Genomic DNA, 26,789 nt, shown 5'->3' on the forward strand with positions numbered 1-26,789 from the left:
GAACAACCGGGGGCAGAGTCGGTGTTTCCCCCGTTTTGTGGTTCATCAAGATATGTTGTATCGGGTAAACCAGCTGCGAGGTGAATCCATTGAACAGTTGGTGGTGCCCCAGGCTTATCGCAAACTCGTGTTAGAGTTAGCCACACCAGCATGTTCTCGGGGGTCATCTGGGAATGCAGAAAAAACAGGACCGGAAACTACTAAGGTTTTACTGGCCCAGTGTGTTCAGAGAGGTAGAAGAATATTGTAAGTCTTGCCCAACCTGCCAGATAACGAGCCCCCAGCCACATTTCCGTAGTCCCCTGGTACCCCTCCCGATTATCGAGGTCCCGTTCGAGCGAATCGCTATGGATCTCGTAGGCCCGGTACTGAAGTCCCCTAGAGGGCACCAACACATCTTGGTCGTCCTCGACTACGCCACTGCGTCATACATCAGCCACACTCATAGTTAAGGAGTTAATGGAGATGTTTTCTCGAGTGGGTCTGCCTAAGGAGGTTCTGACTGACCAAGGGACCCCGTTTATGTTCAAGGTCATGAGGAAACTTTGTAAGTTGCTCTACATAAAACAGCTACGGACGTCCGTGTATCATCCGCAAACGGATGGCCTGGTAGAGAGGTCTAATCAAACATAAAAAAATATGCTAAATAGAGTGGTGTCTAAGCATGGGAGGGACTGGGATTTTCTTCTTCTGCCCTATCTCATGTTTGGAGTGCGAGAGGTGCCACAGGCCTCTACTGGGTTCTCGCCCTTTGAACTGCTATACGGCAGACACCCTCGCGGTCTGTTGGACGTGGCCAAAGAGGCATGGGAACAACAACCCACACTGCACAAAAGTGTTGTTGAGTATGTCACCCAGATGCAATGATGGATGGAAACAGTGTTACCTCTGGTTAGGGAGCATATGGAGGCAGCGCAGCGAGCCCAGAGTAGAGTCTATAATCGGCAGGCTCGGGTCCGGAACATTAACCCGGGTGATCGGGTATTGGTTCTGGTACCAACCGTAGACAGTTTCTGGTACCAACCGTAGACAGTAAGTTCCTAGCTAGGTGGCAGGGGCCCTACGAGGTTCTTGAAAAAATTGGAGAGGTAGATTACAAGGTACATTAGTCAGGGAGGCGAAAGCAGGAGCAGGTGTACCACGTGAATCTGCTCAAACCATGGAAAGATAGGGAAACCTTTACTGAAGACAGCCTGTGACTAGAGATGGCCTTGCAGTTCGCCCGGCAGTCGTTTCGCTGCGAACTTTGCGTGTTCGCGATTCGCCGAACATGGGACCATATGGCGATATTTGCACCTGCCATATTCTTTTACATTGTAAAGAACTTTGACCCATGACACATCCATCAGGTGGTACAGGACAGCCAATTGAGACATTTTGGCACATGGACATACCCCTTACCTTATAAATAAACCCTGATCTCGCCGCCATTTTACATTCAGTGTTTTTTGCCAGTGTAGGGAGAGGTTGCTGTGTGGAGCAGGGACAGGCTGTTAGGGACACCAAACGCTAGCTAATAGGACTACAAAAGTCCTTTTAAGAACTGGTATAGGTGTGCTATCGATAGGTGTGATACACAGAGAGGTGCGATTTACTTATAAAATACAGTACTTTTATAATGAGTCACAAACACATAGATCTATATAGTGATCACCTGGAAGTCAGGGACTTAGGGGCTAGGGGCTTACTAGGGCCATTTTTATATAGGGTAAGGATCCGGACAGGGTCGCTCTTATCAGGGCGGGTGCTCTGTGGTTAAAATAGCACCCCCCTGTAGGGCAATATCAGGGACAGTTCTTTGCCCACCCTGTCTTTCAATACCACATCATCATCTAGCCCAGGGATAGATGTTTTTTGCTTTCCCTCCGGGATTCATCAATGTGCACTGGAACCCCCCGGATTGTGGCAGGACATATGGTTTCTGATTTGGTGCCGCCGAGCACCTGATTTAGTGCCGCCAAGCATTTGTTATTGCCTACTATGCTTTTTGCTTAACTTTAATAATTTTATTTATTTTCATTTTGAGGGATATCTTTTAAGGGTCCATTCACACGTCCGCAAAATGTGTCCGCATCCGTTCCGCAATATTGCGGTACGGGTGCAAACCCATTCATTTTTAATGGGGCCGGAATGTGCTGTCTGCATCCGCATTTGCGGATCCACACTTCCGCACCCGTGCTTCCGTTTCCGCAAAAAAATAGAACATGTCCTATTCTTGTCCGCAATTGACCCGAACTTGAACCCGAACCCTATTGAAGTCAATGGGGACCCGAACTTTTGAGCACTAAAATGGCTGTAAAAATGTCATGGAAAGGGCTAGAGGGCTGCAAATGTCATCAAAATGTGGTTAAGAGCATGGCAAGTGCTCTGCAAACAAATGTGGATAGGGAAATGACTTAAAATAACATAAAATACGTAAAAATAAAAAATAATAATCTTGATCTAGGAGGACCAGGTCCATATGGAGTAGGACAGTGATGGCTGTGGTGAAACTACGACTCCCAGCATGCTTCATTCATTTCTATGGAGTTCTGAGAACAGCCAAGCAAGTGTACATCTTGGGAGTTGTAGTTTTACCACAGCTGGAGTGCCGGAGGTTAGCCATCACAGGAGTAGGAGGTTGAGGAGGTGGTGGATGTGGTGGTTAGGTGAAAGTGGCGGTGGAGGAGGAGGAGGTAGCCTACACTGCTTTTTGGTTTAAAATTTATTTATATTTTTTTAAATTAGGGTACACCCCAAAACATTGGGATATATAACCTGTGATAACCCCCTCCAGTCGTGCTAAACACACGTTCAGATAATACACTGGCTGCAGGGCATGCCAGCACCTCCAAGGTGTAAAGGGCAAGCTCAAGCCATGTGCCTAATTTGGAGACCCAGAAGTTGCAGGGGCTGACCCCTGTCAGTCAGTTCGTGTAGGCGTGTGCACACTTACTGCCCCACCATGTCGCACGTCCTCGTGATGTTCACGATCCAATTTAATATCTGCTCTATCAACTTTCGATGTTCTTTTCTGCACCTACCATGGTGATTACGGGTGGTGGGGAATCAGGGTTCCAGGCCGGAGAGGGAGCGTGAGAAAAAGAGACCATATTTAAGGGAGATAAATTTATTTTAAAAAATTAGGCTCGAGAAGAAATGTGGGAAAAGCTATTGAGGCGCAAATGTTGGCCAAAAGAGTATAGCGGAAATGTGGGACAAATTACAGAAGCCCAAATGTGGGCCAAAAGAGTCAAGCGGAATTGTGGGAAAAGCTATTGAGGCGCAAATGTTGGCCAAAAGAGTATAGCGGAAATGTGGGACAAAGTATTGAAGCTTAAATGTGGTAGAACTTGTTTAAGTTTAACCCCTTAAGGACATAGGGCGTACAGATACGCCCTTGTGCCCTGGTACTTAAGGACACAGGGCGTACATGTACGCCCTGTGTATTTTCGATCACTGCCGTGCGGCTGGCAGTGATCGGAACCCGGTGCCTGCTCAAATCATTGAACAGGCACCTAGGCTAAATGCGCGGGGGGTCCCGTGACCCCCCATGTCGGCGATCGCGGCAAACCGCAGGTCAATTCAGACCTGCGGTTTGCTGCGATTTCTGCAGTTTCTGATCCCCGCGGTCCCTGACCGCGGGGATCAAAAACTTTAGTATTCCTAAAGTTTATCTGTATCCCCCCCCCCTGCACCCCTGAGTGATTTTAGCCCGGTGGGAGGTGCAGGGGGAGGGTTGCGGGCGGTGCAGCAGGCGGGATCGCGATCCCCCGCCCGCCTCCCCTTGAATAATCGTTGGTGGTTAGTGGGTATCCAGGGTGCCATCACATTGCTGACACCCTGGTATAAACGGCTGACATCTGCGATGCGCACGGACCGCTGTATGGAAAAGGTTAACAGCTCAGGGAGCTCCCTCCCTCTCCCATCGGGGGGCTGCTGTGCCTTTGCAGCCCCCCAATGGAGAGGGAGAGAGCCCCCAGACAGCCCCCCGACAGCCCCGTCCTTACCCTTCCCCGTCTGCTCAGTTGTGGCAGACGGGGAAGGTTCCCATGGCAACAGGACGCCTTCTCAGGCATCCTGCTGTCCATGGTGCTGAACAGATCTGTGCTAAAGGCATAGATCTGTTCAGACAAAGTGTAAGTAAAATACAGTACAATACACTATATAGTGTACTGTACTGTATTATACAGATATCAGACCCACTGGATCTTCAAGAACCAAGTGGGTCTGGGTCGAAAAAAAGTGAAAAAAAAGTAAAACTCAAAAAACACATTTATCACTGATTAAAAATGAATAAAATTCCCTACACATGTTTTATATCACCGCGTCCGTAACGACCTGATCTATAAAACGGTCATGTTACTTTACCCGAACGGTGAACGCCATAAAAATAAAAAATAAAAAACTATGATGAAATTAAAATTTTGCCCACCTTACTTCCCAAAAAAAGGTAATAAAAGTGATCAAAAAAGTCGTATGTAAGCCAAAATAGTACCAATAAAACCGTCACCTCATCCCGCAAAGAATGAGACCCTACCTAAGATTATCACCCAAAAACTGAAAAAACTATGGCTCTCAGAATATGGAGACACTAAAACTTGATTTTTTTTTGTTTCAAAAATGAAATAATTGTGTAAAACGTACATAAATAAAAAAAAGTATACATATTAGGTATCGCTGCGTCCGTAATAACCTGCTCTATAAAAATATCACATGACCTAACCCCTCAGGTGAATACCGTAAAAAAAAAAAACGGTGTAAAAAAAGAATTTTTTGACACCTTACTTCACACAAAGTGTAATAGCAAGCGATCAAAAAGTCATACGCACCCCAAAATAGTGCCAATCAAACTGTCATCTCATCCCACAAAAATCCTACCCTACCCAAGATATTTGCCCAAAAACTGAAAAAATTATGGCTCTCAGACTATGGAGACACTGAAACATGATTTTTTTTGTTTCAAAAATGAAATCATTGTGTAAAACTTACATAAATAAAAAAATTGTATACATATTAGGTATCGCCGCGTCCGTGACAACCTGCTCTATAAAAATATTACATGATCTAACCTGTCAGATGAATGTTGAAAATAACAAAAAATAAAATGGTGCCAAAACAGCTATTTCTTGTTACCTTGCCTCACAAAAAGTGTAATATAGAGCAACCAAAAATCATATGTACCCTAAACTAGTACCAACAATACTTCCACCCTATCCCGTAGTTTCTAAAATGGGGTCACTTTTATGGAGTTTCTACTCTAGGGGTGCATCAGGGGGTCTTCAAATGGGACATGGTGTCAAAAAAACCAGTCCAGCAAAATCTGCCTTCCAAAAACCATACGGCACACCTTTCCCTCTACGCCCTACTGTGTGCCCGTACAGTAGTTTACGGCCACATATGGGGTGTTTCTGCAAACTAGAGAATCGGGGCAATAAATATAGAATTTTGTATGGCTGTTAACCCTTGCTTTGTTACTGGAAAAAATTTATTAAAATTGAAAATTTGCCAAAAAATGTCAATTCTCAAATTTCATCTCCATTTGCCAATAACTCTTGTGCAACATCTAAAGGGTTAACAAAGTTTGTAAAATCAGTTTTGAATACCTTGAGGGGTGTAGTTTCTTAGGTGGGTCACTTTTATGGAGTTTCTACTCTAGGGGTGCATCAGGGGGGCTTCAAATGGGACATAGTGTAAAAAAAAACAGTCCAGCAAAATCTGCCTTCCAAAAACCATACGGCGCACCTTTCCCTCTACGCCCTACCGTGTGCCCGTACAGTAGTTTACGACCACATATGGGGTGTTTCTGCAAACTACAGAATCGGGGCAATAAATATAGCATTTTGTTTGGCTGTTAACCCTTGCTTTGCTACTGGAAAAAATGGATTAAAATGGAAAATTTTCCAAAAAATCTAAATTATAAAATTTTATCACCATTTGCCATTAACTCTTGTGGAACACCTAAAGGGTTAACGACGTTTGTAAAATCAGTTTTGAATACCTTGAGGGGTGTAGTTTCTAGAATAGGGTCATTTTTGGGTGGTTTCTATTATGTAAGCCTCACAAAGTGACTTCAGACCTAAACTGGTCCCTAAAAAGTGGGTTTTTGAAAATTTCTGAAACATTTCAAGATTTGCTTCTAAACTTCTAAGCCTTGTAACATCCCCCAAAAATAAAATATCATTCCCAAATTGATCCAAACATGACGTAGACATATGGGGAATGTAAAGTGATAACTATTTTTGGAGGTATTACTATGTATTATAGAAGTAGAGAAATTGAAACTTGGAAATTTGCAATTTTTTACAAATTTTTGGTAAATTTGGTATTTTTTTATAAATAATAATAAAAAAAAATTAATTAATTTTACCAGTGTCATGAAGTACAATATGTGACAAAAAAACAATCTCAGAATGGCCTGCATAAGTCAAAGCGTTTTAAAGTTATCAGCAGTTAAAGTGTACTCATCTTGAAAGATAAGTGATTTGCAAAAAATGGCCTTGTCCTTTTAACCCCTTAGGCTGTGTCCCTAAGGGGTTAAAACTATCCGTCTCTACCTGTCAGAACCTCCCAGGGAGCCAGTAGTGGGATGCGGAACCCACTGGCAGTAAGCAGCTGACAGCCCAGAACGCGGTACAAGTTTAGGGATAATCCAAGAGGGGTAGTCAATATCCAATCCGGGTCGAGGCAGGCAGCAAAGGTTCAAGGCGGAAGACAGTCCAGGGGTCAGTAGCAGGGAAGGATACAAAGAAACAACAGGCAATAGCAGGATCTGCAGGGAGGCTAGGTGTTCACCATAAGGTGGAATAACTCAGCAATGAACCAGAGCTCAGGCCAGGTCTTTATAGCCAGGGAAGGTAGGAACCACCCTCCCCAGGAACCAATGGCAGGCGAGGAAGGTGGAAGGTGTGTACTGGGAATCTCCCTCAGCAAGGCTCACACCTGACAGCCGGATAATGCAGGAACTCTATGCACCCGGAAATGTGCGAGCAGCCTGTGTACTGCACACACGCCGTGCATCCACACCTCGGGCACCAGGTGTTCTACCGAGCTGAAGGGGAACCCGTGCCCTGCGCCGTGCCCGTGGTCCCAGAGTAGGGGTAACACCCCCTGCTTCCTGACAGAGCCCCCCACCAAGGAGCGGCCTCCGGACGCGACCCTGGGAAGGCCTCTCGGGGTGAGCCCGATGGAACGCCCGCACCTTGGCGGCCGCATGGACATTCCCCAAGGGCTCCCAGGAACGCTCCTCGGGACCGTACCCCTTCCAGTGGATGAGATACTCCAGGACCCCACGCCGGCGGCGGGAGTCCAGGATCTCCTGGACTTCATACTCATCATCGTTATTCACCTGGATGGGAGGTGGTGGAGCAGGTGCCCGGTCCGGGAACGGGTTGGCACGGTGTGGTTTCAACAAGGACAAGTGGAATACCGGGTGGATTCCCAGGGAAGTAGGCAACTGGAGCTTGGCTGCAACGTTGTTGACCATACTCACGATCTCAAAGGGACCAAGGTAACGGGGTCCCAGTTTTCGGGAGGGACAGGACAGCTTGAGGTGCTGTGTGGAAAGCCACACCTTGTCCCCGTCTTTGTACCTGGGGAATTCTGTGCGTCTACGGTCTGCCTGCATCTTGTGCCGCTGCTGAGCGGCCTGGAGTTGCTGCGTTAGGGTCTGCCTCAGTTCTCGTAGGAGCCGGAGTCGTTGAGCCACTTCAGGCACTGGGACATCAAGGGGGAGATCCGGGAGAGTTGCGGGATGATAGCCATAGTTGGCATAGAATGGTGAGAGCCCGGTGGAGGAATGAAGCTGATTGTTGAAGGAAAATTCCGCGAAGGGGAGATGGCTCACCCAGTCGTCTTGTAGATGGGATGTGTAACAGCGAAGGAACTGTTCGAGGGTTTGGTTGGTCCTTTCGGTCTGTCCATTGGACTGGGGGTGATAGGCAGAAGACAGGCTGCGAGTGATATGAAGGCTACGGCAAAACTGGGTCCAAAAGCGGGAGGTGAATTGTGAGCCCCGGTCTGAGACGATGGAATCAGGGAGCCCGTGCAACCGGAACACGTGTTGGAGGAACAACTCTGAGGTTTTTTGGGCCGTCGGGAGACCGGAGGTCGGAATGAAGTGGGACATCTTGGTACATCTGTCCACCACCACCATGATGGTGGTACAGGCTTGTGAAGGCGGTAAGTCCACAATGAAATCCATGGCTATGTTGCGCCATGGAAGGGTTGGCACTGGCAGAGGCTGTAATAACCCAACAGGTTTTGAGGTGGGACGTTTGTAGAGTGCACACACGGAACAAGACTCTATGAAGGAGCGTACGTCGGCTGCCAAAGAGGGCCACCAAAACTGACGTAGGATGCATTCCGTGGTGTTGCGCCTACCTCGGTGGCCTGCTGTGGGGTGGTCATGGTGATGCTGTAGTACAGGCAGTCGCTGGGAGACTGGGACGTAGATCCACTGTTGGTGGTAACAAAGCCCCTGCTTCATTGGCAGATGGGCTGCCTCCTCTGGAGCTGGCATGCTGGCCCGTCGGATCCTCTCGATCAAGGAGTGTTGGGTGGCTAGAAAGTATGCGGCTGGCAGTATCGGTTCCGGAGGTGCAGGATCGGCCTCGGAGGAGCACATACGGGACAAGGCATCAGCCTTGCCGTTCTTGGATCCCGGTCGATAGGTAATCTGGAGGCGAAAACGGGAGAAAAAGAGAGCCCACCTGGCTTGTCGAGGACGCAGTCGCTTGGCACTGCGGAGATATTCGAGGTTGCGATGGTCGGTGTACACCACCACAGGGTTTTCGGCTCCTTCCAGCAAATGTCTCCATTCCTCCAGGGCGTCCTTGATGGCGAGCAGCTCCCTCTCACCCACATCATAGTTGCGTTCGGCCCCGGTGAGTTTGCGGGAATAAAAGGCAACGGGATGGAGAAGCTGCTTGTCCCCTTGGACCTGGGAGAGAACAGCCCCGATAGCCCCCTCGGAGGCGTCGGTCTCCAGAAAAAACGGGCAAGAGGCGTCCGGTTGTACCAGTATAGGTGCCTGTGTGAACAGCCTCTTAAGGTGCTGGAATGCCTGTTGGACCTTCGGGGTCTATTCAAACAGGGTGTTGCTCCTGGTCAGAGCAGTGATGGGAGCGCAGATCGCTGAAAAGTTCCGAATGAATCGGCGGTAAAAATTGGCAAAACCAATGAACTGCTGCACCATCCGCCGATTGCGGGGGACAGGCCAATTCTGGACGGCCTGGATCTTCCTGGGGTCCATCTCCACTCGACCTGGGGATAGGATGTAGCCCAGGAACTCAATGGACGAGACTTCGAAGGTGCTTTTTTCAAGCTTGCCATAGAGACTGTGGGTCCGCAGACGCTGGAGCACCGATTTGACATGCCGTTCATGTTGTGGCAGTGATCTGGAGAAGACAAGGATATCGTCCAGATATACCACAACATGGGTATCCAACAGGTCACGGAAGACGTCATTGATGAAGCACTGAAAAGTGGCAGGGGCGTTACAGAGCCCGAAGGGCATGACAAGGTACTCGTAGTGCCCAAACTGTGAGCGGAATGCTGTCTTCCACTCATCCCCCTCCCTGACACGAATCAGATTGTAGGCCCCACGGAGGTCGATCTTGGTGAAGAAACGGGCATCCTTAACTCTGTCCAGCAAGTCGGGAATGAGAGGGAGTGGGTACCGGTTCTTCTTGGTGATGTCGTTCAGGGCCCGGTAATCGACACAGGGCCGGAGACCCCCATCTTTTTTCCCCACAAAGAAGATGCCGGCCCCAACTGGAGAGGTCGAGGGACGGATGAACCCCTTCGCTAGGCTCTCCTCTATGTAGTCCTTCAGGGCCCTGGTCTCGGGTTCGGACAGATTGTACAAGCGTCCGTACGGCAGTGGGGCTCCAGGGAGCAGGTCAATGGGGCAATCATAAGGCCTGTGTGGTGGCAAGGCGTCTGCTCTTTTTTTTTCAAAAACGTCTGCATAGTCCCGATATTTGTCGGGTAGTCTGTGTTCAACGGTGCCCAGAACCGTAGGAGGGCTAGGAGCCGGAGACGCATGAATAGGAGAACCGGAGGGGGGCGTGAAGGTGATGGAGCCAGAGGTCCAGTTAATCGTGGGGTTGTGTCTCCTAAGCCAGGGGATGCCTAAAATGACTGGAAACAAGGGGGAAGGCACGATGTCCCACACGATCTTCTCGGAATAGTAAAGGCCGATGCGGAGGAACAAGGGATGTGACTCCATGGCGATAGGTCCCGTCTTTAGGGTGCTGCCATCCACCAGATGAAGCTGGGATGGGTTCTTCTTAGGGCGCAACGGGATGCCTAGTTGGGAAGCCAGATCCTTGTCCATAAAACAGCTGCTTGCGCCCGAATCAATGATGGCAGAGAGATCAATATTGTTGTTGTCCAGCTGCAGGGAAACAGGGATGGTGAGATGAGACGAGTTGTTATACATAGGTAGGTTAACGCATACCATGGGTGTCACCGGCCTACCCTCGGGAGGTTTGATGGGACAGTCCTTCAGGAAATGGCCCGGTTTTGCACAGTATAAACACAGATGCAAGGTTCTTCTCCTGGTTCTCTCCATCGTGGACAGGGGACCCCGAACAGCCCCGATCTGCATCGGCTCCTCCTGGTTACCGTCTGCCGCCACAGGAACAGGAAGCCTTAAGGGTTCCAACCGGCGCTCCGTTAGAGGCGGGGTCTGATGTCGCTCCTGTCGTCTCTCCCGGAAGCGGCGATCCAGGTGGGTTACTGAGTCCATCAGGCCCCCCAAGGAGCCCGACACCCCAATGCGGGCGAGCTCATCCTTGAGCTGCTCGGACAAACCGATGCGGAACTGGTCAATCAAGGCCACCTCGTCCACCTCGAACTGGTCAATCCGGGGCTACCTCACGGAATTCCATGATGTAATCCTCCACTGGACGTCTGCCCTGGCGGAGGGTGCGCAAGGTACCCCTGGCGGTTGAAGAACGCAGGGGGTCATCATAAAATCTTTGCATAGCTGCGGCAAAGGACTTCCAGGATGCCAGCACTGGGTCATCGGCTAGTAGGAGTTGGTGCGCCCAGGTCTGGGGAGGCCCTGAGAGCAAGGAAATTGCCGTGCGTACCTTGACGAAGTCCGTGGCATATGTACGTGGCTTCAGGGAAAACAACAGCTCGCAGGAGATGATGAAGGAGCGGTACTTCCTCCGATCTCCTGAAAACCGCTCAGGGAGGCTGACTGACGGCTCGCTAGAGACCACTTCCAGGGTGCGCGCCGGCGGGGGAGGCGAGGGTGGTAGCGCGGTGCGCTCTGCGATGCGCTGCTCCTGTGTGGCAATCCTCTGCAGCAGATGCTCATGACTCGCTTGCATCTCCTGGAAGGCCTGCGTCATGAGGTTAAGTTGCTGGGCCATGGCCGTCATGGGATCCACTGCTTTTGCGGGTTCCATGGTGAAGGCTGAGTTATTCTGTCAGAACCTCCCAGGGAGCCAGTAGTGGGATGCGGAACCCACTGGCAGTAAGCAGCTGACAGCCCAGAACGCGGTACAAGTTTAGGGATAATCCAAGAGGGGTAGTCAATATCCAATCCGGGTCGAGGCAGGCAGCAAAGGTTCAAGGCGGAAGACAGTCCAGGGGTCAGTAGCAGGGAAGGATACAAAGAAACAACAGGCAATAGCAGGATCTGCAGGGAGGCTAGGTGTTCACCATAAGGTGGAATAACTCAGCAATGAACCAGAGCTCAGGCCAGGTCTTTATAGCCAGGGAAGGTAGGAACCACCCTCCCCAGGAACCAATGGCAGGCGAGGAAGGTGGAAGGTGTGTACTGGGAATCTCCCTCAGCAAGGCTCACACCTGACAGCCGGATAATGCAGGAACTCTATGCACCCGGAAATGTGCGAGCAGCCTGTGTACTGCACACACGCCGTGCATCCACACCTCGGGCACCAGGTGTTCTACCGAGCTGAAGGGGAACCCGTGCCCTGCGCCGTGCCCGTGGTCCCAGAGTATGGGTAACACCCCCTGCTTCCTGACACTACCAGACGGAATGACAGCATTTCAAAGGCCAGTAATTTAGAAATGCTGGCATTCAGGACTAGTGATCGTGGGTGGGTAAGGGGGTACTTCCTCTTCCCCTCCAGCGTTTGGGAGATGGAGAGCTGAACGCTTCCGTGGGACATTGTGGAGATGCTTGGTGACCCAGGTGTTGGTGTTGCTGGAAGATCCTCTGTTTGCGGGGTGGCAGGTGGCACTGTCACTCCAGAGGTGGATGAAGAGCCCGAGACTGCAGCAGAAGAGGAAGCAGGAGGAGCCAGAGACCTTTCTTGGTTTTTGAGGTGTCTACTCCACTGCAGCTCGTGCTTTGCACTTAAATGCCTGGTCATGCAGGTTGTGCTCAAGTTGAGACGTTTATGCCTCGCTTCAGGCTCTGATTGCACAGCGTGCAAACCACTCGTGTCTTGTCGTCAGCACATTGTCTGAAGAACTGCCATGCTAGGGAACTCCTTGGAGCTGGCTTTAGTGTGCTTGGTCCATTGCTCCGGTGGGCAGTAGCAGGCGTAGAGGACGGCCGCTCCACTTTTGCACCCTGCTCCCTCTTCTGCTTTGCTGGTGGCTCTGTGCGACCATCGCCTCTTCCTCCGAACTACATAGGTCACTCGCATGTCCTTGATTCCATGTGGGGTCGAGGACCTCATCGTCCTCCACATCATCTTCCACCCAGTCTTCACCCCTGCCTTCCTTGTCAGTCTGCACACTTTCGAAAGCCCCAGCAGTTGGCACTAGTGATGTCGCGAACAAAAAATGTTCCGTTCGCGAACGGCGAACGCGAGTTTCTGCAAATGTTCGCGAACGTGCGAACCGCAATAGACATCACTAGGAAGGCGAATTTGAAAACTCACAGGGACTCTTTGTGGCCACAATAGTGATGGAAAAGTTATTTCAAGGGGACTAACACCTGGACTGGGGGATCCATGGCAAAACTCCCATGGAAAATTGCGTAGTTGACGCAGAGTGTGGTAAGTTGAAATCGCAATGCGATTTATAGAACTTGAATTAATCGCATTGCGATTTCAACTTTCTCAAATCCGACAGTACATTCTAGCATGGAGTCGGTCCCATGGTGATGGGGACGCTCCATGAGCACGGAAGTCAGCAGAAGTTCTGTTGAAATCGCAATGCGATTTATAGAACTTCAATTGATCGCATTGTGATTTCAACTTAGAGCTTCTGCCGACTTCCGTGCTCATGGAGCGTCCCCATCACCATGGGAACGGCTCTATGCTAGAATGTACTGTCGGATTTGAGAAAGTTGTAATCGCATTGCGAATTCAACTTAGAGCTGCTGGGTTCCTAATGGTTGTATTGCTAGAATAGAACGAAGATTGAGAATATAGTGCTATATTCGTTATATTTGTCAATTCTAGCAATACAACCATTAGGAACTTAGCTTGAATTCGCAATGCGATTAATATAACCTGCATTATTCGCATTGCGATTACAACTTAGATCTGAGTTCCTAATGGTTGTATTGCTAGAATTGACAACGAATATAGCACTATATTCTCAACCTTCGTTATATTCTATCAATATAAACATTAGGAACCCAGCTCTAAGTTGTAATCGCAATGCGATTAATATAACCTGCATTATTCGCATTACGATTACAACTTTGTGACACTGCAGCTTCAGAATTAATCTAAGATGGATGCTGTCCTTGCTTTTTGATAGGCGGTGGGAGGGTCTGGGAGGGAGGGTCTGCTGCTGATTGGCTGGAATGTGTCTGCTGACTGTGAGGTACAGGGTCAAAGTTTGCTCAATGATGACGTATAGGGGGCGGGCCGAACATCGCATATGTTCGCCCGCAGCGGCGAACGCGAACAAGCTATGTTCGCCGGGAACTATTCGCCGGCGAATAGTTCGGGACATCTCTAGTTGGCACCTGTGTTTCGTCATCATCCGAGACGTGCTGCTATGGTCCTCCCATGTACTCATCTTGAAAGATAAGTGGTTGGGCATCGGTGCACTCAATCTCTTCCACTTCTGGGGCAGGGCTAGGTGGATGGCCCTGGGAAACCCTGCTAACAGAGTCATCAAAAAGCAGAAGAGACTGCTGCATGACTTGGGGCTCAGACTGCTTTGCTGATTTGCAAGAGGGTGAGGTGAAAGACTGATGGACATCGGCTGCAGGTGCCAACTCTGATCTTTCAGCATGAGACTGGGTGGGAGACAATGTGAAGGAACTGGAGGCAACCCAATCTGCTATCACCTGTACTTGTTCAGGCCTCACCATTCGTAGAGCCGCATTAGGCCCAACCAAATACCGCTGCAGGTTCTGTTGCCTACTCTCACCTGAGGAAGGGGTTTCACTTGTGCATGTAGCTGGCACAGATCGTCCACGTCCTCTGCCTGCAACAGGAGCTCCACTAGCAGCACCACGACCTGGGCCACGTCCCTTATTTGACGCTCTCCTCATATTTCTCTAATTTAGGATCTTGCCCTAAATGGCTGTTTAATTAATAGTAGAATAGAACGACAGTATGTACAGGGTGTATCTCACACGCCCTGAACCAGACTAGGCCTCAATAAAATTTGTTTGCCAAAAATGGCTGTATTTCAAATACCTGCATAAAACCCCTGTATTTAAAGGGAATTTCAAACATCTTGATAATGTAAGGCCGCAACAATTGTGTATTTTGCCCCAAAAAGGGTGTTTTATTAATAGAAGAATATAAGCCCTGTATATACAGGGTGTATCTCACATGGCCTGACCCACACTAGGCCTCAATTAAAGATTTGTGCACCAAATGGCGGTATTTCAAATACAAACCGGATTCCAAAAATGTTGGGACACTAAACAAATTGTGAATAAAAACTGAATGCAATGATGTGGAGATGGCAAATGTCAATATTTTATTTGTAATAGAACGTAGATGACAGATCAAACGTTTAATCCGAGTAAATGTATCATTTTAAAGGAAAAATACGTTGATTCAAAATTTCACGGTGTCAACAAATCCCCAAAAAGTTGGGACAAGTAGCAATAAGAGGCTGGAAAAAGTAAATTTGAGCATAACGAAGAGCTGGAAAACCAAATAACACTAATTAGGTCAATTGGCAACATGATTGGGTATAAAAAGAGCTTCTCAGAGTGGCAGTGTCTCTCAGAAGCCAAGATGGGTAGAGGATCACCAATTCCCACAATGTTGGGCAGAAAGATAGTGGAGCGATATCAGAAAGGTGTTACCCAGCGAAAAATTGCAAAGACTTTGCATCTATCATCATCAACTGTGCATAACATCATCCGAAGATTCAGAGAATCTGGAACAATCTCTGTGCGTAAGGGTCAAGGCGGTAAAACCATACTGGATGCCCGTGATCTCCGGGCCCTTAAACGACACTGCACCACAAACAGGAATGCTACTGTAAAGGAAATCACAGAATGGGCTCAGGAATACTTCCAGAAACCATTGTCAGTGAACACAATCCACCGTGCCATCCGCCGTCGCCAGCTGAAACTCTACAGTGCAAAGAAGAAGCCATTTCTAAGCAAGATCCACAAGCTCAGGCGTTTTCACTGGGCCAGGGATAATTTAAAATGGAGTGTGGCAAAATGGAAGACTGTTCTGTGGTCAGACGAGTCACGATTCAAAGTTCTTTTTGGAAATCTGGGACGCCATGTCATCCGGACCAAAGAGGACAAGGACAACCCAAGTTGTTATCAACGCTTAGTTCAGAAGCCTGCATCTCTGATGGTATGGGGTTGCATGAGTGCGTGTGGCATGGGCAGCTTGCATGTCGGGAAAGGCACCATCAATGCAGAAAAATAGATTCAGGTTCTAGAACAACATCTGCTCCCATCCAGACGTCATCTCTTTCAGGGAAGACCCTGCATTTTTCAACAAGATAATGCCAGACCACATTCTGCATCAATCACAACATCATGGCTGCGTAGGAGAAGGATCCGGGTACTGAAATGGCCAGTCTGCAGTCCAGATCTTTCACCTATAGAGAACATTTGGCGCATCATAAAGAGGAAGGTGCAACAAAGAAGGCCCAAGACGATTGAACAGTTAGAGGCCTGTATTAGACAAGAATGGGAGAGCATTCCTATTTCTAAACTTGAGAAACTGGTCTCCTCGGTCCCCAGACGTCTGTTGAGTGTTGTAAGAAGAAGTGGAGATGCCACACAGTGGTGAAAATGGCCTTGTCCCAACTTTTTGGGGATTTGTTGACACGATGAAATTCTGATGCAACATATTCTTCCCTTAAAATGGTACATTTTCTCAGTTTAAACTTTTGTTCCGTGATTTATGTTCTATTCTGAATAAAATATTAGAAGTTGGCACCTCCACATCATTGCATTCAGTTTATATTCACGATTTGTATAGTGTCCCAACTTTTTTGGAATCCGGTTTGTACCTGAATAGAACCCCTGTATTTAAAGGGTGTATCTCACAATGACATCTGCAGCAAAGGCTGCCAACTAATTTTTTTTTGTCCAAACGGGTGTTAGTTTAATGACTGAATATGACATCAGTATATAAGCCTGTAATTTCAAACGAGCTGATGCTACAAGGCCTGAAAAATTGTGTATTTTGCCCCAAAAAGGGTGTTTTATTAATAGAAGAATATAAGCCCTGTATATACAGGGTGTATCTCACACGGCCTGACCCACACTAGGCCGCAATTAAAGATTTGTGCACAAAATGGCGGTATTTCAAATATCTGAATAGAACCACACTATGTAAAGGCTGTATCTCACAATGACATATGCAGCAAAGGCTGCAAAATAAACTTTTTTTCCCAAACGGGTGTTAGTTTAATAACTGAATATGACAGCAGCATATAACCCTGGAATTTCAAACGTGCTGATGCTGCAAGGCCTGAAAAATTGTGTATTTTGCACAAAAAAAGGTGTTTTATTAATAAAAAGAATCAAACCCCTGTATTTAAAGGGTGTATCTCACACGCCCTGATCCACACTAGGCCTTCTTTTAATTTTGTTTGCCCAAAATGGCTGTATTTCAAATACCTGAATAGAACCCCTATATTAAAAGGGTGTATCTCACACGCCCTGATCCACACTAGTACGCTATCAAAGAATTGTGCCCAAAATGGCTTTATTACCGCCTTTACATACAAAGACAGTATGTAAAGGCGGTATCTCACAATGACATCTGCGTTTGTTTAATAACTGAATTTGACAGCAGTATATAACCCTGGAATTTCAAACGTGCTGATGCTGCAAGGCCTGAAAATAGTGGAATCTGGCAAAAAAATGTGTTTTTAAAACCCCAGAAAATGATGGCAGTATTTCTAGCTTAAATTGCACACTCACTAATCCAGATGTTGTATATTGCCAAAAAAAGTGTTTTTTTTTGTAACAGAATATGAAAGCTGTATATATTAAACTTGAATTTAACACTTGCAGATCTGGAAAATAGTGTTTTTTGGCAAAAAAGTGTGTTTTTAAAAACCCAGAAAATTATGGCTGTATTTCTAGCTTAAATTGCACACTGACTAAGCCTGCAAATGCACCAGATGTTGCAAATTGCCCAAAAAAAATTGTGATTTTTTTTTTTTACAAACAGATTATTTGTGCTGTTTTTAAAGCTTGTCCCAAAAGCTCAGATGCAGTGCTGGTGCACAGAGCTTGCATAAAATGGCCGCCGCTGCCCACCTAACTGACTTATAAAAGTTATTTTTTTTTCGGTCACTGGGCTCAGGGCAGGATAAAAAAATTGTGCCCTGCACCCACAAAACACAATGTATGTAGATCGCTGAGTTAGATTCACGTTTTGAGCAAAGATTCTCTCCTATTCTCTCCCTCACAGCAGCCGCATCCTCTCCCTACACGTGCAGCGCTACATGACTCCAGCTTATATAGAGCCTGGGTCACAAGCTACACTGGCCAATCACAGCGATGCCATTAGTAGGCATGGCTGTAAGGGCTTCTAAGGGCACACAGTTAAATGCTTGTTGATTGGCTGCTGTGTAGCCTTTCAAAAAGCGCTAAGAAAGCGCCGAACACCGTACCCGAACTTTTACTGAAATGTACAGATGCTTTACAGTTCGGGTTCGCTCAACCCTAGACATGATCTGTGGCCCTGCCGCCTTTTGTAGAAACTTACTGGCGTGTTTGAGCTCTGCTACCCTCTTGTGGCTGTTTTGAAGAATGCAAGTTTTCTGAAAACAATGGGAGAATTGTTGTAGTCAGTTAAAGAGGACCTTTCATGGGTCCGGACTTTGTTAACTATTTAGCAGGATATGTAGAGCGGCACCCAGGGATGTCCCTGCACTTACCATTATATCTGGGTGCCGCTCCGTTCGCACTACTATCTTCGCACAAGGGAGGAGACATCAGTCTCTGTCCCTGGGCGTTTCTTCTCCCGTTCTGCACTGCGATTGGACAGCGCTACAGGCAGGGAGAAGGAACGGCCAGGGACAGAAGCTGATGTCTCCTCCCTTGTACGAAGATAGTAGTGATTAGCATACAACGTGGCAGATGGTAACGGGGGCCACAGCAGGCGAACGGAGCGGCACCCAGATATAATAGTAAGTGCAGGGCCATCCCTGGGCGCCGCTCTACATGTCCTGCTAAATAGTTAACAAAGTAACTGGGGATGTAGCTGTGTTCAGTATTAACCAATCACATTCACAATCCTGTTAAATAGGAGTCAGCATACACCGGCCATCATGTAAAGTGCCTCTGATTAACCCCAAATAAAGCTCAGCTGCTCTAGTTGGTCTTTCCTGACCTTTTCTTAGTCGCATCCCACAGCAGAAGCCATGGTCCACAGAGAGCTTCCAAAGCATCAGAGGGATCTCATTGTTAGAAGGTATCAGTCAGGAGATGGGGACAAAAGAATGTCCAAGGCATTAGATCTACCATGGAGCACAGTGAAGACAGTCATCATCAAGTGGAGAAAATATGGCACAACAGTGACATTACCAAGAACTGGACGTCCCTCCAAAATTGATGAAAAGACGAGAAGAAAACTGGAACTGGACGTAACTCCAAAATTGATGAAAAGACGAGAAGAAAACTGGTCTGGGAGGCGACCAAGAGGCCTACAGCAACATTAAAGGAGCTGTAGGAATATCTGGCCAGTCCTGGCTGTGTGGTACATGTGACAACAATCTCCAGTATTCTTCATATGTCTGGGCTATGGGGTAGAGTGGCAAGACGAAAGCCTTTTCTTACCAAGAAAAACATCCAAGCCAGGCTACATTTTGCAAAAACACATCTGAAGTCTCCCAAAAGCATGTGGGAAAAGGTGTTCTGGTCTGATGAAACCAAGGTTGAACTTTTTGCCCATAATTCCAAAAGATATGTTTGGCGCAAAAACAACACTACACATCACCAAAAGAACCCCATCCCCACAGTGAAGCCTGGAGGAGGCAGCATCATGCATGGGGCTGTTTTTCTTCAGCTGGAACTGGGGCCTTAGTTAAGCTAGAGGGAATTCTGAACAGTTCCAAATACCAGTCAATATTGGCACAAAACCTTCAGGCTTCTGCTAGAAAGCTGAACATGAAGAGGAACTTCATCTTTCAGCATGACAACGACCCAAAGCATACATCCAAATCAACAAAGGAAGGGCTTCACCAGAAGAAGATGAAAGTTTTGGAATGGCCCAGCCAGAGCCCAGACCTGAATCCGATTGAAAATCTGTGGGGTGATCTGAAGAGGGCAGTGCCCAGGAGAAGCCCTCACAATCTGACAGATTTGGAGTGTTTTGCAAAGAAGAGTGGGCAAATCTTGCCAAGTCAAAATGTGCCATGCTTATAGACTCATACCCAAAAAGACTGAGTGCTGTAATCAAATCAAAAGGTGCTTCAACAAAGTAGTAGTTTAACCGCCTCACGTCCGCCCATAGGATATAAACGTCCTATGGGTGGACGTCTATTTCTGACAGCACGTTTTAGAACGTCCTGTCAGAAATAGCAGCTGCACGCTAATCGTGCAGCTGCTGATGGGGTTGCCTGCTGTCAGTGACAGCAGGGCAACCCAGAGAGGAGGCAGGGACAGTTCCCAGGTGTCCCTGCCTTCACGATCGCTGCAGACACAGCGCTCACCGAGCGCTGTGTCTGCAGAGAAGGAAGCGCTGTGCGCTTCCTGTTCCGGCCCAGCGGTCATGTGACCGCCGTGACCGGAGTGTGCAGGAGCTGTGTGAGGTCATCCACAGACCTCGATCAGCCCTGCTGTGAGGCTGTACAGCGCAGGATTGCTGCTGTACAGCCTCTATAGGGGTGCATTTGTCCTGTAACTGGGGCTACTATGTCAGCCCCAGTTACAGGAGAAATCAACTGTGAAAAAAAAAAGAAAAAGTGAAGCAAATGTCCCCCAGAGGTCTTGTATGACCTTATGGGGGACGAAAAGTGTAAAAAAAAAATAAAGGGTTGAAAAAATAAAATAAAATAAAGTTTCACATGTAAAAAAAAAAAAGTTCCCAAGTAAGGAATAAAAAAAAAAAATTAAAAATAGAAAAAATAAAATAAAATAGACATATTAGGTATCGCCGCGTCCGTAAAAACCAGCTCTATAAAAGTATCACATGACCTAACCCCTCGGGTGAACACCGTAAAAAAAAAAAAAAAAAAACTGTCAAAACAAGCAATTTTTGTCACCTTGCATCACAAAAGGTGCAACACCAAGTGATCAAAAACGCGTATGTCCCACAAAATAGTACCAATAAAACCGTCACCTCATCCCGCAAAAAATGAGCCCCTACATAAGAAAATCTCTCAAAAAATAAAAAAACTATAGCTCTCAGAACATGGACACATTAAAACATAATTTTTTTGTTTCAAAAATGCTATTATTGTGTAAAACTTTAATAAATGAGAAAAAGTATACATATTAGGTATCGCCACGTCCGTAACAATCTGCTCTATAAAAATGTCACTTGACTGAACCCCTCAGGTGAACGCTGTAAAAATAAATAAATAGAAACTGTGCTAAAACAACCAATTTTTTGGTCACCTTGCCCCATAAAGTGTTATAATGAATGATCAAAAAATCATATGTACCCAAAAATAGTACTAATAAAACTGGCACCTTATCCCCTAGTTTCCAAAATGGGGTCACTTTTTGGGAGTTTCTACTGTAAGGGTGCATCAGGGGGCTTCAAATGGGACATGGCATCTAAAAACCATGTGGAGTTCCTTTTCTTCTGCGCCCTGCCGTGTGCCCATACAGCAGTTTATGACCACATGTGGGGTGTTTCTGTAAACCGCAGAATCTGGGTAATAAATATTGAGTTTTGTTTGGCTGTTAACCATCGATGTGTTAAAGAAAAAAATGGATTAAAATGGAAAATCTGCCAAAAAAGTGAAATTTTAAAATTTGATCTCCATTTTCCTTTAATTCTTGTGGAACGCCTAAAGGGTTAACAAAGTTTGTAAAATCGGTTTTGAATACCTTGAGGGGTGTAGTTTCTACAATGGGGTCATTTATGGGGGTATCCACTATGTAGGCCCCACAAAGTGACTTCAGACCTGAACTGGTCCTTATAAAGTGGATTTTGGCAATTTTCTTAAAAATTTGAAGAATTCATTCTAAACTTCTAAGCCTTCTAACGTCCTAAAAAAATAAAATGACATTTCCAAAATGATGCCAACATAAAGTAGACATATGGGGAATGTTAAATAATAAATATTTTATGAGGTATCACTTTCTGTTTTAAAAGCAGAGAAATTGAAATTTAGAAAATTGCGAATTTTTCAAATTTTTGGGTAAATTTGGGATTTTTTCATAAATAAAGGTGAAATATTTTGACTCAAATTTATGACTATCATGAAGTACAATGTGTCACGAGAAAACAATCTCTGAATGACTTGGATAAATAAAGGCGTTCCAAAGTTATTACCACATAAAATGAGATATGTCAGTTTTGCAAAATTTGGCCTGGTCAGGAAGGGGGCAAAGGGCCCAGATGGGAAGTGGTTAAGGGTCTGCACACTTATGCAACCACATTATTTTATTTTTATATTATTTCTTCCCTCTACCTAAAAGATTTCAGTTTGTTTTTCAATTGAGTTGTACAGTTTATAGGTCAAATTAAAGGTGGAAAAAGCTCTGAAATGATTTATCTTTGTCTCATATTTTTTACAGCACAGAAACCTGACATTTTAACAGGGGTGTGTAGACTTTTTATATCCACTGTATATGACTGGCTGTATAGTTACAGTATATAACCGCAGGCTTGTTCTGTATGTGGACGGTATGTGGTCAGGTATATGACTGGCTGTATAGTTACAGTATATAACCGCAGCTTGTCCTGTGTGTGGACGGTATGTGGTCAGGTATATGACTGGCTGTATAGTTACAGTATATAACCGCAGCTTGTCCTGTGTGTGGACGATATGTGGTCAGGTATATGACTGGCTGTATAGTTACAGTATATAACCGCAGCTTGTCCTGTGTGTGGACGGTATGTGGTCAGGTATATGACCGGCTGTATAGTTACAGTATATAACCGCAGCTTGTCCTCTGTGTGGGCGGTATGTGGTCAGGTATATGACTGGCTGTATAGTTACAGTATATAACCACAGCTTGTCCTGTGTGTGGACGGTATGTGGTCAGGTATATGACCGGCTGTATAGTTACAGTATATAACCGCAGCTTGTCCTGTGTGTGGACGGTATGTGGTCAGGTATATGACTAGCTGTATAGTTACAGTATATAACCGCAGCTTGTCCTGTGTGTGGACGGTATGTGGTCAGGTATATGACCGGCTGTATAGTTACAGTATATAACTGCAGCTTGTCCTGTGTGTGGACGGTATGTGGTCAGGAATATGACCGGCTGTATAGTTACAGTATATAACCGCAGCTTGTTCTGTGTGTGGACGGTATGTGGTCAGGTATATGACTGGCTGTATAGTTACAGTATATAACCGCAGCTTGTCCTGTGTGTGGACGGTATGTGGTCAGGTATATGGCTGTATAGTTAGAGTATATAACCGCACCTTGTTCTCTGTGTCACACCCCGGATTTTCTTCAGTCAGTATTAACTCCCTGAACCTGACCTAGAAGTGGATCTTCCTGGAAGTCTTTGACCTCCTCATATCAGGGAGCAGTGTGAGACCCCCACCATATCACAAGAGACCCTGAATATAAGAGATGAATGTCTTACCTGAAAGCCGTACACAGTCTGTAGAAATACAAGATCTCCGGAGAAGAGTAAAGTCCAGTGCAGAGGGAGGAAGACTGCCGAGAATTATAACCCTTGCCCCCACCTTTAAACGCTTGCAGCTAATGATTAAACCACACCAAGACACCTTCTTTGTTGATTTACCACCAACTTTGCAATATCAAAACATGGAAAAACTCGGAGTATCAAGAAGCAGTATTCTCCATCTTTATTTTACTCACACCGACCTTCACTGAGGAGCCCGTGTACCCCTACATGGCGCTCCGACCCCCACCCAACAAAAACAAAGCATGCTCCACACTATCCTGCAATCCTGACAAGAAGATGTCTAACCCAATGTCATTAAGGTGAACCCCATCAGGCCGCATAAGCCGCATGTTATCACCCTCCAGCTGGCGGTGACGCACTACCACCCCCGCCTGTAAATGGACAAATCGGGCGATCTGGGCATTGACCGTTCTCCTGGCCTTCTCTATCGCGTGGGAATCCCTGGCACCTTGCCACGTGACCCTGGGAATGATTTCCTAACAGACTATCACAACCTCGTGAAAGAAGGAAGGAAGCAGTTCCAAGTCTGCTCTAATCAGGGTAATCAGCTCTGCGATTTTTAACAGGCAGAGGTCATTACCCCTTGCATGAATGACTAAAATAACCGGAGAGCGAACTGATTTACTGAGGTCAACGGCTTCTGGAAGGACCTGGGACCAGCGACACATGACCTGAACATTCCAAAAGCCGAGACTGCGGCCACCCGGACAGTATTCTGCTCGCTGGCCAGGCTAGAAAATGTAGGAATGACCGATGAAGCAGATGGTGGGCTGAATAGCATCTGAAAATAGAAATCAAATGTCACGCTGGGTAGGATACAAGATACAATAGAAACATAGAAAGCCATAAAACAAGTGTCTAGGCCAGAAGCTGTGGATAAAGGTCACCTCCTGACCAACTCTCCCTGGACTTTCCCCTTTCCTCTCCTTTCCTTTCCCCTTTCCTTTCCCCACCCAGTGCACCTGAAGGAAGGTGGATACAGCTCAAATCCAAACCCAAAAACAAAACAAACTACACACGTGCTGCTAACCTGGAAGACCTCCGCACATAACCTGAGCAGGGCATGACATCAAATCAATAAGTGGGACAGAAATAGGAAGCCAAACACGCAGACCTCCATCTACCAATCCGTTGCACATCTGACTCAGGCAAGCCTGCCTTGGCTGCCTCTGTAGCGGCGCCGATAAGGAAAGAGTGGGTACCAAAGTCCGCGACTGTGAGGTCTAATGAAAAAAGGAAACGGCGAAAAATGGATTTGAACTGGAAGCGCGTGAGAGGGCTACCATCAGCATGTAGGAGGAGAGGGGCACCCTGCGCCCGTGTAATCAATAACTCTGAAACCGCTGCATGAGGGCATACATCTACCTTATGTAATACATCTGCGAATACATCTGCTTCTGAGCGGCGGATGAAAACCCGTAGAGAGGAGTCACCGAGGAGAACGGGTCGCCGATGCTTAACCACCTCCGGATCGACTAACGCAGATTCGCGTTCCGGAGGTGGCAGCGCTGCGCACAGTCACGCATATACGCGTCATCTCGCGAGACGCGAGATTTCGCTCAAAGCCGGCCCGCGCATGCGCATCGCGGGCCGGCAAAAGTTAAAGAACAATTTCGTCACCAGCCTGCCAGCAATGATCATTGGCTGGCAGGCTGGCGATTTTCAAAAAAACCAATCACAAGCCATATAACAGATCATATTAGTAAATATGATGTGTTATATGGCTTGTCTGCTCCTCTGCTGGTCCTTTTGGTCGGTTGGATCCAGCAGAGGAGCAGTCTTCACAGTGAGTAGCACCAACAGTACACTTTAGCCCCAGATCACCCCCTGCACCCCAATTAACCCTTTGATCACCCCTTTGATCGCCCCTGTCAATCACTTAGTGAAAGACAAAAAGTGATCAGTGTAAACTGACACTTTTTTCCCCCACTAGTATTGGCTGTTAGGTTTTAGGATAGTTTAGGCCCCTTGGTTAGGTAGTTAGCGATCGGTTAGTGCCCAGCCCACCGCACCGCAGTCACTGATTCGCTGATTAGCGTATCGCTAATCAGCATTTGTACTTTTATAGTATCTGTAAGTGATCAAAACTGATCACATTCAGGCTACTTTCACACTAGCGTTCGGGTGTCCGCTCGTGCGCTCCGTTTGAAGGGGCTCACGAGCGGCCCCGAACGCATCCGTCTGGCCCCAATGCATTCTCAGTGGAGGCGGATCCACTGAGAATGCATCCGCCTGCCAGCGCTCAGCCTCCGCTCCGCTCAGTGAGCGGACACCTGAACGCTGCTTGCAGCGTTCGGGTGTCCGCCTGGCCGTGCGGAGGCGAGCGGATCCGTCCAGACTTACAATGTAAGTCAATGGGGACGGATCCGCTTGAAGATGACACCATATGGCTCAATCTTCAAGCGGATCCGTTCCGCATTGACTTACATTGTAAGTCTGAACGGATCCGCTCAGGCTACTTTCACACTTAGAAAATTTTCTAAGTTTTAATGCAGACGGATCCGTTCTGAACGGATGCGAACGTCTGCATTATCGGAGCGAATCCGTCTGATGAAACATCAGACGGATCCGCTCCGAACGCTAGTGTGAAAGTAGCCTTAGATCTATAATTGTATTAGTGTCACCTTAGCTCACCCTCCACCCAAAACGCAGTGTTTGCCCGATCAGGCCTGACCGGTCGCCCACATGTGCGTTCACCCACGCCCGCCCCACCGCAGTGACAAAAAAAAAATATTTTTTTGATCACTGCACATTCACTTTACACGCACTGCGGCGATAAAAAAATCAGTTTTGATATTTTTTATCAACCGCAGCGGCCTCCGGTACTTCGCTAGCCTCCCCTTTGTAAGACAGGCTTGCTTTTTTTCTTGGGTAGTCTCAGGGAATACCCCTAAATTTAGTAGTCCAAAATGTCAAACAGGGGGGTATTCTTCTGAAGAGGCCTACAGGATTCTGACCCAGTCGGATGAGGAGTGGGAACCCTCATCTGACGAATCTAGCGGGTCAGAATATGAACCTGTAGAAAGCAGTGGCTCTCTGACCCAAAGTTCGGACGAGGAGGTGGAGGTCCCTGATAGCACCAGGCGTACCCGGCCCCGTGTCGCTAGACCACAGGTTGTGCAGGATCCGCTTCAAGAGCAGCAGAGTGGGGCTGGCGCTGCCGGATCACGTGGTGAGGCATACACCAGCAGCGCAGCCCTCCCTGGACCTAGTACCAGCACTGCCGTACAACATGGTGACGTGGCGAGCACCAGAAGGGCAGTTGAAGCTGGTACGGTGGCACGTGCAATAGTTACCCCGTCGCAGCCACCGCACAAACAAGCCCGTAGACCCCCTAGAGTCCCTGAGGTGCTGGCAAACCCTGATTGGCAGTCACCAACTTCAGCCGCACCATTAGTTCCCCCTTTCACCGCCCAGTCTGGAGTTCGGGTTGAGACGGCTCAAATCGGTTCGGCCCTGGGATTTTTTGAGCTGTTCTTGACTGCGGAGCTCTTGGACTTAGTCGTGGCAGAGACAAACCGGTATGCCACACAATTTATAACCGCCAACCCGGGAAGCTTTTATGCCCAGCCTTTCCGGTGGAAACCAGTCCAAGTTTCCGAACTTAAATTTTTTTTGGGCCTTCTCCTCA

The 26,789-nt window shown here is 47.3% G+C and overlaps 1 protein-coding gene across 12 annotated transcripts in view; it reads right to left on the minus strand.

Moving 5' to 3' along the window:
- LOC120996579 (NACHT, LRR and PYD domains-containing protein 12-like) overlaps nucleotides 1-26,789 on the minus strand; it is a 335,847-nt gene that overhangs the window by 273,861 nt on the left and 35,197 nt on the right. Inside the window, exon 1 of one of the 12 annotated variants that reach the window (XM_040426581.1) lies at nucleotides 23,093-23,157. The exons of the other annotated variants lie outside the window; for them this stretch is intronic. The gene's annotated coding sequence lies outside the window, so the exon portion shown is untranslated. Of the gene's footprint in view, nucleotides 1-23,092; nucleotides 23,158-26,789 lie in introns of those variants that run through there. 12 annotated transcript variants of the gene reach the window in all.

The sequence above is a fragment of the Bufo bufo genome, chromosome 3 (genome assembly GCF_905171765.1).
Source record: "Bufo bufo chromosome 3, aBufBuf1.1, whole genome shotgun sequence".
Lineage (NCBI taxonomy): Eukaryota > Metazoa > Chordata > Amphibia > Anura > Bufonidae > Bufo > Bufo bufo.